The sequence below is a fragment of the Tripterygium wilfordii genome, chromosome 16, assembly GCF_013401445.1.
Source record: "Tripterygium wilfordii isolate XIE 37 chromosome 16, ASM1340144v1, whole genome shotgun sequence".
NCBI lineage: Eukaryota > Viridiplantae > Streptophyta > Magnoliopsida > Celastrales > Celastraceae > Tripterygium > Tripterygium wilfordii.
In genome coordinates this window covers 9,149,151-9,155,965 of record NC_052247.1, presented here as the reverse complement: position 1 = coordinate 9,155,965, position 6,815 = coordinate 9,149,151, and positions in this window count along the sequence as shown.

Genomic DNA, 6,815 nt, shown 5'->3' with positions numbered 1-6,815 from the left:
AACCCCAATAATGTCATTTATTTGTGTCCTCACAGATCACAGCTAGCAATTGAGCAAAGGCCAATGCACCCATGACCCACCATAGTTCCGAATTATATAACAGTGAAAATATTCTTTAATAGTGTATAATTCCATTTTATTTTGCTTAAAAAGATAAGGTTTTAATTACATTTAACCTGACTTTATGATCAAAATATACACTTTCTTTCCCACTTTTTTTCTCCTCCACCTGAAATGGTAGTATATGATAATGTTCTGTTAGTAGTGGAGATTATTCTTCCAACAACGGGTTGTTGGTTGAGATGGTGAATTTAACCGCGATAACTCTTAGTACAAATGGGAGGTCGTGAGCTCAATTCCCATTGGTGTTTCCATTATTGCAAGACTGACCCTTGCTCAACCCAACGTGTACGAATGTCACCCTACGTTATCTTCTCGCACCAGGCGCCAGCTCATATCTCAACTGGTCTATGGGAGTTGTGGGGTCTTCCATGTGATCCGAGATTTCTCAGTTAGTTATCTAATGCGTAGTGGGATGGGTTCCACCCAAAAAAAAAGGGAAGATTGTTCTTCCTCCTCTATCTCTCTTGCAAGTGTGTTAAAATCAAGACCATTAATTGGACTATTGTAAGGTAGTTTTCGCTTGGGAGAGGTGTGGGACAACCAAACGTGGTGTGGAAAATTATTGAACAAAGACAAAAACTGTCTTGAAGCATGATTGATTCCTTGATGTGTAGGAGCCATTGGAAGCCATTGAAGAATCCGAATAATTCTTTCAATTCACTTTTTTTTTTCTTTCTTTCTTTTTGTATTATGTTTGTTGTAATTTGTAAAAGGATCTTTGCTCCGGCTGCATTACTTACCCACCATTAAAACGAAGACATCTTTTTTTTTTTTTTTTTCTTTTTCCACTAAAACAAAAAGGTATTCTAGTGGAGTAGTTATAGGGTTTACATATATTTTGGTCCTAGAAGTTTAAAATCATTAAACAAAATAATTAAATTAATTGGGCAGTTAATTTATTGACTAACTTGAATCTAAATCTAATTAATCAATACTAACTTAATCATGATTGGATACATGATTGGATAATTAGTTGTACCTTGCATAGTGTGTAAGTGTATACTTTTAATCAATAAAAAGCTTACCTAGGATGTAGGATCTTGTCTAGTTGTCTGTAACTACACCTTCCTACCTTGTTCTTGCATAAGTGGTATAATCAATAAATCTTAAAACTCATGAAATCATAACATGAATATTTTGGGTTTTACTTATTTGTTTTCGCCATTCATTTCTATCTAGAATCATACTTTCTTCAACTACTCTTATCTATATTATATATTACTATGTCAAACCATGTTTTTTTAGGTCTTCCTCTTCTTTTTCTACTCTCTCATATACAAATTCTCTTGATACTCCTCACCGTCTCACTGCTATCTCTACGTTATACATGTTCATATACCATCTTAAATAGGTTTTTTTTTTCAACTTATATTCAATTGGCACTACTCCTATATTAAATCTAATAATCTCATTTTTTATTCTATATTCCCTCGTATGCCCACACTGCTTTATGCATTTTTGGATATATTATATCTTAATAGCAAAATATTTAGAACCATACATCATCGTAGTCGTACAATTGGCTAATATATAGATCTTTTCCTTCAACCATACAGATTCGGTTGCATAAACCCCAGATGCACTACTCTACTTCATTTACTCATTTTTAATCTTATCAATGACATCTTCATAACGTATCCATCTTGAAAAATTGAGCCAAAATATTTTTAAAAAAAATTTGTTACTTCTCTCTCATCTAATTTAATCGTTTGTTCATTCCCGTGTCTACTCTTACTAAACTTACATTTCATATATTATGTTTTGATCCTGCAAACAACATGCGACAAGATACCTCACCTTGGATAAGTTCCCTTAATAAAAATATCGTCTTCATTCTAGATCGTCCCAAGATAAAGCTAAAATAGTTTAGGATATCATAGATATCAATGTTAATCTCTGTTCCATAACTCTTTCACAAAGTTTCAATGTGTTGCTCATAAACTTGATGTCCCTGTAATGGTTACAACTTTGAATCTCACTTTTGTTCTTATATATAGGTACTATAGTGCTTCTCCTTCATTTATTAGGTATCCTATGGGTCTTAATAATTTGATTAAATAGCTTAGTTAGCCATATTATATTTATATCTCTTACACGTTTCCACACTTCAATTGGAATTCCATCAGGTCTCGTGGTTTAGCACTTTTATTCTCTTTAAGGCTTCCTTCACTTCGGTCACCATAATACTTCTTATATACCAAAGATTCTTATTCTTAGGTGAGAGATATAGAGATCTTCAATGTTCTCACTATGGCCACCATTGCCGATCATTGAAGTAACTTCTCTACCTATCAGTAATTTCTACATCTTTCACCAAAACTCTATCATCACCATCTTTGATGAATTTTACATGATTTAGGTTTCTAGTTTTCCTTTCTCATGTTTTAGCTAACTTACAAATATATTTTTCTCTATCTATTCTATCTAATTTGTTATAAAACTTAGTATATATCTTATGATGTGGTTAGACTTTCCACCGGAATCAAAGTTTTCTATATATCTCTTGTGTAATAATGAAATCTATCTGACTAGTAAACCAAGTACTTACTAGACACAAGTCATACGACACGACAAGCTCTAAAATAGTTTCTTCAACCTAATTTACATCCTCAAACTTATACCCTCCATGTATGACTATCAAAGTTTATGCTATCTCTTCCTACTTGTCCGTTTATGTCTCGTCCTAATAACATTTTTCTCTACTTGCCATGAACAATCTCATCGATGTCCACTAAAAAATTTTTATTAGTATTTTCATCTAATCTTATTTGCGGAATGTAAGCACTTGTGACATTAATTATCTTTTTTCCTTACACCAATTTTGCCATTGAGATCCTACCCCCTTTTCTTTTTATGGCTACAACATCTTCTTCTAGTTCTCTGTCTAATACTATACCTACACTGTTTCTATCTCTAACCATTCCAGTGTATCATTATTTATAACCTGTATTTCAATATCTCTAGATTTTTCACCCATCCATTTAATCTCATGTTGACATATTATGTTAAATCTACATCAAATCATGGTGTCAACTGTTCAGTTTATCTGCTTGTAAGTGACCTTATGTTTCAAGTCTTTATCATAATCCTATAATCATGGACTAACTTCTTTACCTTCATTCATCCATAACGAGGGAACCTTCGCCTATATATGTCCCACCCGTAGTTTTGAATATTGTGTCGTATCACCAGTTCAACCGGAAAACCTAAAAACCGACAATACAACCAGTTTTTTATTCACATCATATCGTTTAAGCAGTTATATCGAGGAATCAAAGGTTAAATCGTGTAAACCACATTGAACCGTGAACTGACGATTTTCTATGAAACTGACTATTTTGATAAAACCCATAGTTTTCACGCTTTTAAGTTACAACAGTCTTTCTTCTGGTTTCTTCTTGTTCGATTCGACCTAAATCATCCCTTTCCTCTTTTGATTTCGAGTTCGACCAGAGAGGTAGAGACTTCGACAGAGTTTAACCACTGTCGACGGAGACTCTCAACGGGATAAACTCAGAAGTGGTTGTGGACAGATGTGAGCAAATATGAAGCAGCAGTTGAAGGTATTAGAAAAACAAAACTCAGAAGTGGTAGTGGAGGCATGGAGGATTTTGAGTGAGAGGAGAGTTGTTGATGCAGTGATGCTAAGTCACCGGAAGAAGCAAGAAGAGAGAGATTTGAAAAGAGTAAAGTGGAATTGTTGGAGTAGGTACAGTAGTACAGACTCTGGTTCTTGCCTCATCTTCGTGCTCTTTGGTGATGGAGATTTGACTTGAAGTTTTGGATTCAAAGTCGTGGTCTTTTAGTCAGCCACGTCTTAAGCCAACCTCTCCAGTTGACGTTGTTATTATCAATTAGACGCACTGTTTCAATAAGGCTCTATGCATCATTTGGGTTCATTATCTTATAATCAAATCAACTTTATTTTTAAATTAAATAATTTGTATTGGTTACAGTGGTGTGAACTCATGCTTATGTCAATTGTCAATTTTTTCGAGTTATCCGTGCTATATTATATACTTATTTAGTATTAATAAGCATATAATTATATATATACTTATATTTATATTCTATATATGTAATATATTAATTTAATTTGTATTATAAAGCAACGGTTCAACCTTCATCGTATTGTTTGAACCTCTCGCCTACACGGTTTGAGGCACGATACGGTATTCAAAACTATGACTCTCACCACATGCGGGGACGATGCAGCACGTCGCTTATGAAGGACGACCTAACATGCCCTTAATCATTTATCATTATACTTGGGGTCTGATACAACGTGTTACTATTGAGGTACGCCCTCGCTCAATTATCGTTGTATCGGATTCTGTGCAACGTGTTGCACGCATAGAGCAACCTTGCGAATTTCTCATTTTGATTCATATTCATAATTTTGGATAAAATTTTCGATAACCCTCTTCGTTATCCGGGCTTGGGTTTAACTCCAATTTGTTGCTAGCCATTTTATCATGATAAGATGATTTTTTTTTATAAGATGATAATATTGGTGTGCCATCGTCAAATGAAATTTTTTTTCCAAATGATTTGATTTGTGACTAAAGAAAGATACAAAATAGAGAGACGGCAAACACAAAGTTGAGAGTGAAATGAATTAAGGGATTTTTGGAGGCCGGTACACTAGATTATACTTAATTGTAAAAAAGTGCAGTCACTAAAACATCCTTTTAAAAAAGTACACTGGGATCATCTTTTACCAAAATAACCTCAAATTTGATTTTCTCTCTCCACGAATTGTGATACAATAGTGTTACTTTTAAATAGAAGATCCAATTTAGTGTTCAATTTATATCTTTTGCTCATAAAATGATGATATAAATGTTAGAATGTAAATTTGATTGCATTACATGTCTTTCTAGTTCAATTATGTCATTTTAGTGGATTTTTGGTGTTGGTGATACTATAGTGATACATCTCTGCAGCTGTAAATGTTTTTCCAAAACGAGCAAGAGATGTACAAACCAAGAAAAGAAAAGTAATTAGGAAGAAGAAGTATGCATATTGGTTCAATTATATCATTTTAATGAATTTTTGGTGTTCGTGATATTATAGTGATACATCTCTGCACTTGTAAATGTTTTTCCAAAACGAATAAGAGAGGTAACCAAGAAAAGAAAATCAAGAAAGGAAAAGTAATTAGGAAGATGAAGTATGCATGCTAGTTTCATTGTATCATTTTAGTGGTTTTTTAGTGTTGGTGATACTATGGTGATACTATAGTGATACTATAGTGATACATCTCTGCAAAAAACGAACCAGAGTTCAGATCTGCAAAAAAACAAAGCACAGCGCAGATTGAACAACGAAGCATAGTCCAGATCTGTCAAAAACAAGGCAGAGCAACTCGACGCAGTCCAGATTGAGCAACGACGAAGAAGGCGATGAAGAGAGGAGAAACTCGACCAAAAATGGAGAAGAAGGCAACGAAGAACAAATTCAGATCGAGAAGAAGAAGAAGAAGAAGAAGAGAAAGAAGGAGATAACTTTTAGTAGAGAAGAAGGAGAGAAAGAGAGGACACACTAGAGTTGGATAGTTGGAGGGAGAAGAAGGAGAAGAAGAAGGAGAAGAAGAAGAAGGAGGAAGAGGAGGGTATTGTAGGTATAAACTAAAAAATATCTTAAGTCAGATGACCAAATTACCCTTAAATTGTACTTTTTTACAATTTTAAAAATGTCCATGACCTTTTTACAATTAAGTTGTCTAAAGTGTTCTTGTCCGATGAATTAACCCATCATGTTTAGAAGAATGTGGGGTGGCGTTTAAAAATCAATGGTCGTGACAGCTCAACACAAGCAACAATAATGCACCCAATTGTGCATATATGCGATTGATCATGACCACCCAAAAAAAAGCTTTATATGTACGATATTACTTGCTTAAAAAAAATTTGATGGATAATTTTTCAAGGAATCTTTTATTAATTTGGGTCTCACTCCCAAATAATTTGCATCAAATATTGTTGATTTCGGTTTTGTTCAGGTTGACTAGGAATGAAAAGAAAATCATATATATATATATAGAAATTCTACTATGAGGTTCTAAAATGAGGTCTTAAAATGAGGTTCTAATTTCTAGGGTTCAAAACTTTTTTAAAATATTTTGAAAAATATATATTTATATTTTAATCGGTCTTACGGACTCAACGATATATTTTTTGTTGGAAAAAAAAAATAAAATTCAAAGTGAAAAGTGCACGATAATTTTGGATCGTTAGATATAAAACAAAAAACATTTCATATACATTTTTGATTGCATTTAATTTTTGTTACAAATAAAAAATATATCGTTGGGTTCATAAGATCGATCAAAATATAAATATATTTTTTCCAAAATTTTTAAAAAACATTTTGAACCCTAAAAATGAATCATGAAAGTTGGGATTTCATATATTAAGATCTCATAGGAGAATTCATTTATATATATATATATATATATATATATATATATATATACACGTTTTATGCAATTGTCATTTTCGAACCCATGTTATCAATCTCTAGTCCCCATTCTTTAAAAAAAAAATTATAAAAGGATTCTGCAATTGGGTGTCTTTTAGTCCATTGGTAGATGGCGTGAGAGAGACAAAAAAAAAGAATTTGTTCTCATGACGTCTTATTTGAAGACTATTAGTGGATTGGGATTGAGGGATGAAAACGTGTGTGTTTGC